At 37.4% G+C, this 13339-nt stretch overlaps 1 long non-coding RNA gene across 1 annotated transcript; it reads right to left on the bottom strand.

The window, feature by feature from the left end:
* Positions 1–9388: 9388 nt before the first annotated feature.
* On the bottom strand, positions 9389–11769 carry LOC148098816 (uncharacterized). The gene is made up of 3 exons (XR_015719971.1): positions 11724–11769; positions 10792–10920; positions 9389–10332 (listed from the first exon to the last, which is right to left on the bottom strand). It is a non-coding gene; the product is annotated as an uncharacterized LOC148098816 (long non-coding RNA).
* Between the last annotated feature and the right edge of the window lie 1570 nt (positions 11770–13339).

Raw genomic sequence — 13339 nt, 5'->3', positions numbered from 1 at the left:
ATGATACAGAGTCTTAACCTAATCTGGAGTATCAGCAAGAAGGAAAATCCTGATGTGAGAAACATACAGTGATACATATTTATTTCCTTGTTACGGTGAGCAGAGTGGATTCCAATGTTTCAGGCTTTTAATCATGTTTCTACAGTACAGAAACGAGTACACAATGAAAACATATCTTTTCTTAGCAGTGCACACACCGCAACTTTCCTGTTTCTTTCGCTCTCTTCTTCTTTGTTCTCCCAATATATATACTTCCCTAATACATAACATAAAATACGCAATACATTATGTCTGTTAAATTGTAGCTTGTTTCTTGTCATTGTTTTGAAGATGGCAGATCTGGTTCCTGTCTCCAAAGCAACCATTCTCTTCTGCTTATCCAAGTCAGGGACTTCCAGGCCATAATTGGCACAGATGTTTCTGTATACTAAGCCGGCCACTTGGTTATGGCGTTCCATGTATGCCCTGATACCATCTTGCACCCTGCTGTTATGTGGATCGTCTCAGGGGCATCTTTACACATCCTGCACCTGAGGTCTTGCCTGGTTTGATGGACCCCAGCCTCTATGTCTCTTGTACTCAGAATTTGCACCTGCGCTGTCTTTCAGTCCAGCTTTGTCCAGCCCACTGGTAGGATTTCTGGATGTCAGCCACCTCCTCTATCTGCCAGTGGTACATACCGTGCAGGGGCCTATCCTTCCATGATTGTCCCTCCTCTTTCTTGGGTTTCTGCTGCCTGAAATATTCACTTTGCTCACTAAATACTGTGTATATATATTTCCCTGTCATGTAAAGTGTGTGTCACGGCTGAGCTGCCTGAGCTGGCTGTTTATGCATATTACTTTCTAGATCTTACTATAATATAATATTTTTTTTGATGTTGCAAATTTAGGTTTTTAAACATTTGCTTTCATTAGCAGTTCTCACTATGTGTGCCTTGGTTTTCCAACATCACAGATCTAAAATGGTGGAGCCAGGGTTGATGTTGTTCTCTTGGCATACAATCAGGAGATACAGGCTAAAAAAAAAAAGAGAAAGAAAGACTGAGGCCGTTTTCTAAATAACAAGCATTCCTCGGGGTGCAAACAAAGGATTTGTATATCAGCTGTTGTCAAAACTCCTTCAGAGAAGACAGAGAGATAATACCATGAACAATCATGGAGAAAACAGAGAACATTAATTTGCTGAAAAAATAAATGTTGAGAGACTGGAGATCACACAAAGCTCATTATTATTGGGTTTTTTTCCAGCTTCTTGTGTGATGATGGAAAGGTGGTAATTTACTCTGTTCCTGATTCAAACAAGGTGAGATTTCAGCTCACCAAATGAATACTTGTTTTCTTTCTTGAATGTAATACACTGAATATTTAAGCAATAACTGACACGAGGTGCTTATGAGAGGGTTTCAGTCATGCTGAGAAACTACTTCACTAAGTAGTTCTGGATTTTTTAACCATCATCACACATTAAAAACAAATCGCTTGGAAATGTTTTGATTTACTTCAACAATGTTAAGTATTCATAGATTCTAATCAAAACATTTATTTCCTCATTTATTTTAAGAAAACGATCATTCCAAAAAAATGCTCTGAAGTTATGGCAGGACGGGCAGTTGACATAAGAAGTTGCCATATCAGATATACCTGCATTGGTAACCCCAGAGCAAAAAATGTCATTCAGTGGCTAAACTTTAAACATTCTCAGTGCCATTAACATCATCGACTATAGATTTCAATATGACTTATATACTATATGGCCTACTGAAGGTTAACCATTCACAACAAGAGGATGATGTTGAATTGAATGACTGCCAGTGTTAGAGAAGCATATTGTTGCCTCTGATTTAGTATTAATTGCTATGGTGAGTTTTGGAATTACAATGGTGACCAGAGCTCAGAAGAATATTTCAGTGCAGAAGTGTGCTTGATGTCACCTTTGCTGATCCTAACAAAGCTTTGACAGTGGGCACTGCATACGCCAATCCACTGTGTCCATTTCACGCTTTGCCTCTCCAAAACATGAAACGTACACGCATGGAGAGGTTGCAGTAATCTGCAGTAACAGCAGAGGGCGATATTTATTTCAAGCCAACATGAAAATTATCACGGGAAAGTGTTGAAACACAACACATTTACATGTAAAGGCCCCCATGGCTTCTCTATATATAATATATTATTTCCCCCTGCTAGTAATGCAGTTTCTGCATGCGTGTCCATGTCTATTACATGTTTTGCCGTGAAACTGGGTGGCACTGCACTAGTTACCACAATGGTAGGTTTCACACAGACCTCCCACTGAGTAGGCCTGACCCTGAGTGATAGCTGTAGGAATAATAACCCTGTCTTTAACAGCAACGCAAGCCTACCTCTCTGTTAGTGATTATAACCTCGGAGCAAAGAGGAACTGATTGACAGCTCACAGTGAGTTAACATCACCTCCAGCTGCATGAGAAGCAGGAACTCAGAGAATTGGCTGCTGTGAGAGCTGAGCAGACTGACGAAATTGAAATCAAATAGAGGAAGCAGACAAAACCAACAAGTCTTCAAACTAAAGGATCATACCAGACTTTCAGTCTTACTCCATAGCTCAAATGAAATGTCCATTTAAGCAATCCCAAAATAAACCGCAAAAAATGAGCAACAAATTTCTCCCGATGGTTTGACAAGTATTCACTATAATTCAAATTCAAATGTATTCACTATAGTGTTTGAATGGGGAAATAAAAAGTCAATTCTTAAGCCTTGAAAGTGCTTAAGAATTAAATTGAAGAAAATTTAAACTTCCCATAATGTCTAAGTCCTAATTTCCAGCTGTATCAGACATATGGCCACAGTTTAAAACCTTTCTTTATTTTCTCTGGACTCTAGATATAGGGATACAATTCAGATTCACAGGTCAACAAGTGTGTGAAATTACTAAGACCTCAGTCTGTATGAAACACTGTATTACTCACACTAAAATTCTGTTATTCAGTTTTTGAATACATTGCATGATCGTACAAAGGAAAAACAAAAGGCGAGCTCAAGCTTTAAAAGTGAAGCCTTATTCGGTTTGTAAAGTTATTTTTGTATACTGCTGTGCAAATGTCTTGGGCCACCTCTCATTTCTTGCCAGGAAAATGGGAAATATGTGCAGGGATTTATACTAAAACTTTACTGAAACCAGCCTACATGGAAATACAGTATATAAGGCAAAAACAGAGTTTCTAACGAGCTTGAAGTCAATATGTGGTATAGGCACCTTTATTTTTCAACATAGTCTGAATTTTCTAAGGGAAGCTTTCTGGTTATTTCTTTAAGAAGTTATCAGGAATAGTTCTCCAGGCTTCATGAAGGACATTCAAAGTTCTTTGAATGTTGGCTGCCTTTCATTCTGTTCTCTGTCAAGATGATCCCACACTGCTTCAATAATACTGAGGACCGGGCTCTGGGGAGGACAGTCTATGACTGACAGCGTTCCATTGAGTGTTTTTTCTATCCAGGTTTGCTTTTACTGCATAGGCAGTGTTTTTGGAATCATTGTCATGCTGAGAAAGGAAGCCATTGCCAATGAGACACTTTTCAGGACAAGACCCCAACAGCAGTGGTTGAAATGGAGCATCATGACAGAACCTCCACCATGTTTTATTGATAGCTTCAGACACTTACTGTTGATAATTAGAGCCAACAATTTCAAATGTGGATTCATGAATCCATAAGACCTGTTACCACTGATTTTCAGCCCACTTCTTGTGTAATGAGGCATACTGCAGCCTTCCTGCTTGTTTCTCTTCTTTGAGAATAGCTTCTTGACAGCCACACTTCAACTCAGACCATTTCTGATGAGACTTCAGTGAATAGTAGACGGATCAACTGAAGGGTTGGACGTGTTGCTCAAGTCTATGTCAGGATTTCTCTTTCCATATTTCTTAAGCACATGACTTTCAGATGCTGTTCATCCTTTGTGGATATTTCCTTAGTTCTGCCACATCTCCTTTCTTCCTCCAAATCCCCAGTTTCCTCAAATGTTTTAGGGGCACACTGCACACCATGCCAAGATGCACCAAGTTTCTGCCTCTTACGTAATCACCTTATTAGTGCAAAAATACTATTTTATAGTATCACCCTGTACTATCTTTGGATTATTTTTGTAGATTCATCTAAAGAAATGGAAATAAATTATGTGTTTTCTGATCACTTAAATAATCAGCTATAACTAAATGTTGAGTTTTATGATTGTATCAGGTGATCAAAAGCTGTCAGACTCATGCAGATCTTTTGGTGGTTTATATCATATGGGTTAGATGATATCTCTCACTAATTCTGCCACACTCAGGATTACATGAGTTTAAGCTTCAATAAATGATACAATTCCAATGCTGCGTGGATGTTTTTATTCCAACAAAAATGTAAATGTCTTGTTAATATCAGTATGTGTTAGGAGATTGTTTTATGTGCAGGAGGCAGGTTCTGCATCATTCTTTATGATGAAAATGGTAAGTGTAAGGTTACTGTCTTGCCAGATTAAAAAAAAAATTTGGTCACCTCTCTCACTTTTTGCACTCTAAGAGGAAATTTAATTGAATTTCAATGTGATGTGAATACATTTGCGCTCCCTCCTTTTCTGCTTCCTCAGAATTTTACCCTCTCATTGGAATCAATTCATCATGATCTAAATGAATGATCTAAATCAATAAATATTTGTGTCTTAGTCATGAAGTTTGACAGTATAGGTACACCCTATGAAGTGATGTGTGCACTGTCTTACAGAAGACATTTACCATCAATCCATCCCTTTTTGTGTGGTGACGTGCAAACACCTCTCAGCATTTAGGTCTGTAAATATAAAAAGAGAGCATTGCTTCAGTTTGAGTCTGTCACTAAAAGAAGAATCTGATCTAGAAACAGAGGCAAATGCACTGTTGTTCTATAGGTGTTACGGAGCTTCATAAGCACCAGCTGTCTTTTACATGTGAGTGTGATGACGATAACTGTCATCAGATAGGCCCGCTATAGTGTGGAGAAAATGCATATTCATGTTCATGTTTGCTCTGTTAGGCATACTCAGTTATTATAAATGTAATGGGCTTGCATGCTTCCTGATGCTGTTGTTATACAGTGATGAGACGTGAATGATACCGTAGCTGTAGATGTTGCCTCCCTCAGAGAAGGTCAGCTTTAAAGAGTAACTGGATTATGTGTGAGGTGAAAACTGAGTCATTCATGTTCATCAGTTCATCAGTTTTATTATGCAAGGCTGACAAACTGTCATCCAACTGAAACCTTCCTGAGCAGCCTCGGTTTGTCTGTGACCCTCATTACACAGTTGAAGGGAGAAAATGACTTGGTGAGTTACTGGAGGGTGGATGGGCAGATAAAGCCATAAAGCCACAGCTTCTGTCTGAATACAAATTAATAGCTTAAACTGACAGAAACTTTAGAAAAGAAGCACTCCATTTTTTTCTTTGTTTGTTTTTGTTGTTGTTTTTTTTTTTTTAAGCTACGAACTGAATTTAGTGACCATACCGAGTGGCTCGGGGTTTGGAAAGAAGCCATAATAACTAATATAACATCTGCTTGTATATTGTTGAATTCAGTGGGATGAATCCACAGAGAGCACTGAGCCTCAGAGCAGCAGCAACATGTCAGCTAATCACAGTCTGTCCACAAAGAAAAATCTGCAAGCACCAATATCACAAATTATTATACAACTCATTTCTGAATTATTCTTTTCCCTATGCTGGACTAGACACTAGACCATAGGGTATCCCCACCTGTCAGTTCCCACTTTAATCCCTGAGCATACAAGTAGCAGCTCTCTATTCTGCATTCCTTGAAATAGTGCCAGGTCTACTTTTTTTTCTACCGAAGCTGCACACAGCATGTGAGGAGAACAGTAAATCAGGCACACAAACTGTACAGAGAATCTAGTAAACTTTCAAAATTGAAAAACTGGATCAACAGCAGCGTGGTGCTGATGTTGAGCTGCGCTGGGAGGGAATCAGCAGTTGCTTACCTTGCTAAAAATGCACTTTAAACTTCAGAAAGTAGAGGTTCTCATTAAGTCGAGGGTGATTCCTGAGTTACCTGAGTCATTGATTTCACTTCTGAGCTCACGATGATAGATACAGTTTCCATCTCAGAGACAGAAAAAGAAGATATAATTACCTCACAGTCAAAATAGTCAAAATAGTCGGAATAGTCGAATTTGACTTAGTAGCACTGTAGACGTTTACCGTTAGCAAGGAACAATCTAGGTTCGCAAGAGCAGTTCTTACTAAAAATTCCATACTGTGAATTCTGAACTGCCAGCTAGTTAATGGAAAATAGAATACACAGAAATATACATAGAACTATACATGCACTTCATCTGTTACATCCACATCCCAGAAGGAATTAAATAAAACAAGGAGACATCCATCCATCCTTTTTCTTCCACTTGTCCGGGGATGGGTTGTAGGACTAATCCAAACCCCTCCCTGTAATGGTGGCGATAACATCACCATGCTTATCGATTGATTGATCATTTATTTTGAGCATATGTGTACAAATATACAAGATAGAGAATATTGTCTTTTAGTACAACAGGTGCTCGAAAAGGAGTGGGAAGAAGTAATACTTATATACTCCTACCCCCTTCACATATTCTTTGCCCTGTTATGTAGTTGTGGAGCTGCTTCCTGAGGATATGTAATATTTTTTATAACAGTGATAACTTATCACATTGAACATTTCTATACTGAAAACACCTCTTGTAGCTTAATACTGCCCTTATCCCTGTACAGTGTGAAAATCATATCTTTATACACAGTTTTTCTGGATATCTGGACATTGTTGGTGCTTAGCCCCTAACCCATTCCACAATTGAACCCCACAAACAGACACACAAAAACATTTCCTAGTACACCGTAAAAAAAAAAAAAATCCTAAAAAAACCAGTAATATTCCGGCAGCTGGGACGCCAAAATAATACCATAAAATAACAGAAAATAACTTTCCCATGAAAACACGATTATTTTCAGTAATGACAATACAGTTTGTTGCCCTAATTTTACATGGGATTTTCCCTTTTTCAAGTGCTTTTAAACATTAAATTAGGAACAATTTAATGTGATTAAACAATGAAATTACCTATAAAAAAGGTCAATGAATGCGGCAATATGAATAATAATACAGTTAACAGTTGGTTTGAATAACAATGGATTGCATTCATATAGTGCTTTATGAGACCCTCAAAGCACTTTACAATTCCCATCTGGCCATCACCAGTAGGTGGCAGGTAAAGTGTCTTGCCCAAGGACACAACGACTGAGAGTGTCCGAGCCGGGGCTCAAACCGGCAACCGTCTGATTACAAGGCAAACTGCCAACTCTTGAGCCACGATCGCCCTAAATAACAATAATGATAATAATTATTTGATGTAAAAAAAAGTTTATACAAATCATTTTATATATTTTTCCATAGCATTACATTTGAATTTAGCAGTTCAATCTTTCAAATAACGGACAAATATTTGTGGAATTATGATACATTTGTGAATGTATTTTAACAATCTAAATATGCATATGTACAGACAAATACATGTAAAAAACAAGGAAATTATGTTTTATTACATTTACAGTGATTTTACGTTAATTTACATTTGACATGTAAAATCACAGTCTATTTATGTGAATTTAATGATATTCTAGAAGAACAGTACAAAACTGTAAAATACACAGTAAAATACTTTTATATCACGATTTTTTTTACAGTGTAGTTCACTTTAAAATTCTCATTCCTCCTCAAACTGCAGCCCACATCTCTCTGGTTGAAAATATTTTGAATATTCACTGGTAATAGATCATTTCTAGCTCTAAACGTTATCTGTGCTGTATTGTAATTAACCAAGTGCTTATTTGCACGACCTAAAATACTGGCTTACACATAACAAAATATATAAAATACACTGCTTGAAATACACTTACACATGTCATTACTCGTGTCATTTTAGCTATCGGTGGCTTCAACAGTACATTTAGTAAAGAACACGAGTGAATAGCATGATAACTGACACCAAAGAAAACAACTCTGACTCACCAAATCATCTCAGTCAAACATGTTTTATCAGCAAGGAACGAAGGTCAGAACACCATCACCCTCAACAGTTTCAAATAAAAATGCATCTGTTCCCAACTTCATCGGTTGTTTAATCTCTTTTTTGCTGTTTGTGTTCATACAGTCTCCTGCTCGCTCTCGCTGCTGCTTTTTTCTTTTCACTGTCGAGTGCTGTGGTTACAGTGTTACAATTTGACAGATGAACAATACACCAAAAAGAAAGGTTACAAAATTTAAAAAAGCAATAAAACTATAACAACTCGCACCCATTTCGGGACAATTACTGCGATAACTATATTATCACGGTGTAAGCAGTGGATATGATAACAAGAAGAGAACACTCAGAATGTGTAAGTTGTCTGCTATATATTCTCGTCCAAAGGTGTACTGCAGGATTACTTTTTTATGAATGTTTGTTTGTTGTTTGAAAGCTCACATAAAGTAAGCTCATATGCTGCACTGCTGCTGAAGCTTTGACTCTTCTTTTGTTATAACTTTGCAGATTTTGAGATAAAGTGGATTGAAAAGAGGAGTATGATGAAGAAAAAAGAAAAAAATACAACTCATCATTAGACGAGAAATGAATTTTTTTTTTTTCCAGAGATTAAAACTTCTCTTCAGTGTAGTTGAAGTGTAAGGATAGCATTTGTGTTAACAGACAGTTGAGAAGCAAGACAGCAAATCATTGGAGAAATTAACAAGATGTCCGATTTACAGTACTGAACACGTTGATATGTGAAAATAAATCTTATTGATGATTAAAGAGGAAATAGCATTTTTTTACTTATTCATTTAGATCTCAGACATAATGACTGTATTGCTTTCCTTTTTAATGAGCTAAGCTAAAAAATATATCTTTAATAGGTTCAGCATGTACTAATTTTTTATTTATATTTTGTCTCTTAGCTTTTATTTAAAAGTTAGTGTTATTAACGATGCTGCAAATATGCAAATGTATAAATACGTGAAATTTACATGCATGCAAAAAAATTGGCTTATTTTAAACAAGATTTTCTTTCATTGCCTGTATTTCCTTATATTCTTCAGCTTGAAGAAGCAACAATATGTTGAGTTAATTTAATCAAGAAATTACCATCACCACACAATGTCACCATGGAAACCCCTCTTGGAAATCTTCCAAGGAATATTACAAAACGTCTTCAGCTACTGGCGTGTTTAGTATGCCTTACAAGAAGGCATCGCTGTTGCAAAATCAAGGAGAGAAGTACAAGAAAGGCTCAAACCTAAAACTAATCAGCCACCGTTCAGTATGTGTTCTCCCTAGTCCTCTCTCTCTCTCTCTCTCCACACACACACACACACACATACGTGTTTTCGTGATATATCAGCACGTATGACAAAAATGTGACAAATGGGAACGTGCCTTTCCGAAGGTCCTAGAGGCATGGGAATCACAAAAGGTTTGACCCATGCTTCCAGGAACACGCCCATCTGTTGAGATTTTGGCTAGGGCTAAATTTTGGTCAAACCTGAATTTACTGCTACTTGTGAGGACACTGTCAGGTTTATGTGACTTATGAGTACCATAAGGTCACACACTGATATTTCATGTTTAGGTGAATTGTGAAGCCCATGGAAACACATAATTTTCAAGTATACATGACTTATAAGGACCAGGTAAGGGTAGGTTCTGTATTTTTAGCTTGGCTCCTTTTGAGATTACAATATAATAGGCATGGATGCACAATAGTAATGCTCACCAGTCGGGTAACTTCTGACAGAAATATCAGACATTTATGTGTTAATAAAACAGTAAATCTGAGCTGTGTAGAGACTTAAAAAAAGACATAGGTCAAATGTGGTCAGTCTACTTTTTAAGTCTTAATATTGTAATGCATTAATTCATTTTGTAGTGAATGTTCATGTGAATAAAAACTTGGAACATTATCTGCCTTTCTTATCATTTAATTGCAAAAAGCACCCAGCATAAAACACAGATTTATGAGTAAGAACAATGCAATACAGAAAACTGCAATACTGACATAACTGTGGAAGTAACAAAGTATCTCTCTTGCTTGTTTCTTTTTTTCTTGCATCTTTCTTTTAATGCTATGATCCTGTTGTGGATGTAGTACCTTATGAGAACCCAGTCTCTGCCTTTCAGAGCTGCCGGCTCTGCTTGGAGGCAGCAGTCACATTCTTTTTTACCTGGTACTTTGCAGCTTGTTATGAAGTGAAACGTGCCGCTCAGCAACCTTCACTTCATCATTTGTCCACTTGATTCTCACCTTCCCAGCTGTCATAAATGGAAACAAAAGAAAATATCTTAATGTGAATGCAAAATGTTCTTAAACCTTGCTTTCTACTGGAGCACTTTAAAGGAGCAATAAGCACAATTCATCATACTTAGGTTGAAGGAATTAAAAATGGCTATGTGAAGAACTAGAGGTGTAATTACATCTGGAGTACAGCATGAAGTCATAATCCCTCTCTCTGTGTTGATCTCCAGCCATAGACTTTGGTTTGGTTTACAGGCAGTGCACAACAGCACACCTAGCAGTGAAAAGATATTGCTTATTGCTCCTTTAAGGATGCTTGGAATGAACCATTTGAAGTGCTGTGTTCTGCTGGGAATCAAATGAGATGAAAGGATTTATGATAAAAGCTCTCAATAGTGTCATGTCTGAAAACAATAAACTTGTCCTTTGATCACAAGTATATTCAGCTAAAACATTTTGTATTTGGGTGCGTTTACCCCTTCTTGGTGAAGTGTTGCTAATGTTTTTGTTGTCCAGGGTGATTGAGGCAGAGGTGCCCTTCATGTTGTCCAGGGCAGCTGAGTAAAGCGTGTGGCTTGGAACCCCAGAATACTTGGTCCTTGAGCCTTTGAAAAGTAACAGTGAAATATGAGAATCAATGCATGCAATAGGTCTGTTTGCTTTTTTCTCTGCATTGTAGGAAAAGTCAGCGTTGGGCAGTGTGTAATTCTAAAATTAAGGGGCTAAGGGGCTCAAGAGTTGTAATCGGAAGGTTGCCGGTTCGAGCCCCGGCTCCGACAGTCTTGGTCATTGTGTCCTTGGACAAGACACTTCACCCGTTGCCTACTGGTGGTGGTCAGAGGGCCCATGTCCTCATGTCCTTCACAGCTTAAAACAATATGAGGACAATGTAACACACACACTACAATCACTGGTCCTACCATATGAGGACTTCTACTTAAACACACTCATGTCCTTCACAGCTTAAAACAATATGAGGACATGACGACTGAACACATGTAGAGTTCATGTTCCTGACTTCTTACTTCTCCTGCTGTTGTCAATAAAAGCTCTAAACCCAACACTGATGTAAAGCCATCTATTTCCCCAGAAATTAAATCATGTAAACTGATCAGTGGGAGGTTAAATGGAAAAAAACATGTGTAAAAGGACAAAAATATCAAATGTAGTCAGAATAAAGATCAAGCTGATGCTTTAAGGGAAAGTTTGGACTAACATATGGTATAGACAATTACTTTCTCCTAATGCTAATGTTGATTTTGGTTAACTTTGACTCAAACTGATTGTTTTAATACAATCAAAGTGCATTTCATTTATGCACTAGGCCCAACTGACACATATACTTGATACCAAATACAAAAAAATAATGTGTAACCTGTTGGAAGAATGAAGTGGGTATGTCACTCACCAATTGGTCTGTACAAAGTTGAGACAGGACCTCAGCACTTGGTGTCTGCAACAAAAGACAACAATATAATGTCAGAAACATTCAGTTCTGCTACCCGACTAGATAATTAACTACAGATCATATTTGTATGAGTGAACATTATTACAGAAGGATCTGACTTCCTTGTACCAGATTCTATAGAAACTTAACACTGTACAGTTCTGCTACCCAACAATATGAGGACAGTGTAACACACACACTACAATCACTGGTCCTACCATATGAGGACTTCTACTTAAACACACTCATGTCCTTCACAGCTTAAAACAATATGAGGACAATGTAACACACATTACAATCACTGGTCCCACCACATGAGGAAGGCAACTGAAACACACTCATGTCCTTCACAGCTTAAAACAATATGAGGACATGACGACTGAACACATGTAGAGTTCATGTTCCTGACTTCTTACTTCTCCTGCTGTTGTCAATAAAAGCTCTAAACCCAACACTGATGTAAAGCCATCTATTTCCCCAGAAATTAAATCATGTAAACTGATCAGCGGGAGGTTAAATGGAAAAAAACATGTGTAAAGGGACAAAAATATCAAATGTAGTCAGAATAAAGATCAAGCTGATGCTTTAAGGGAAAGTTTGGACTAACAAATGGTATAGACAATTACTTTCTCCTAATGCTAATGTTGATTTTGGTTAACTTTGACTCAAACTGATTGTTTTAATACAATCAAAGTGCATTTCATTTATGCACTAGGCCCAACTGACACATATACTTGATACCAAATACAAAAAAATAATGTGTAACCTGTTGGAAGAATGAAGTGGGTATGTCACTCACCAATTGGTCTGAAGGAGGTTGAGACAGGACCTCAGCACTTGGTGTCTGCAACAAAAGACAACAATATAATGTCAGAAACATTCTGTACTGTAAATCCCGACTAGATAATTAACTACAGATCATATTTGTATGAGTGAACATTATTACAGAAGGATCTGACTTCCTTATACCAGATTCTATAGAAACTTAACACTGTACAGTTCTGCTACCCAACAATATGAGGACAGTGTAACACACACACTACAATCACTGGTCCTACCATATGAGGACTTCTACTTAAACACACTCATGTCCTTCACAGCTTAAAACAATATGAGGACAATGTAACACACATTACAATCATTGGTCCCACCACACGAGGAAGGCAACTGAAACACACTCATGTCCTTCACAGCTTAAAACAATATGAGGACATGACGACTGAACACATGTAGAGTTCATGTTCCTGACTTCTTACTTCTCCTGCTGTTGTCAATAAAAGCTCTAAACCCAACACTGATGTAAAGCCATCTATTTCCCCAGAAATTAAATCATGTAAACTGATCAGCGGGAGGTTAAATGGACAAAAACATGTGTAAAGGGACAAAAATATCAAATGTAGTCAGAATAAAGATCAAGCTGATGCTTTAAGGGAAAGTTTGGACTAACAAATGGTATAGACAATTACTTTCTCCTAATGCTAATGTTGATTTTGGTTAACTTTGACTCAAACTGATTGTTTTAATACAATCAAAGTGCATTTCATTTATGCACTAGGCCCAACTGACACATATACTTG

The sequence above is a fragment of the Neolamprologus brichardi genome, chromosome 14, assembly GCF_056152115.1.
Source record: "Neolamprologus brichardi isolate AB-2024 chromosome 14, ASM5615211v1, whole genome shotgun sequence".
NCBI lineage: Eukaryota > Metazoa > Chordata > Actinopteri > Cichliformes > Cichlidae > Neolamprologus > Neolamprologus brichardi.
Note: the sequence above shows the minus strand (reverse complement) of the source record. Positions and strands in the feature narration are given on the sequence as shown.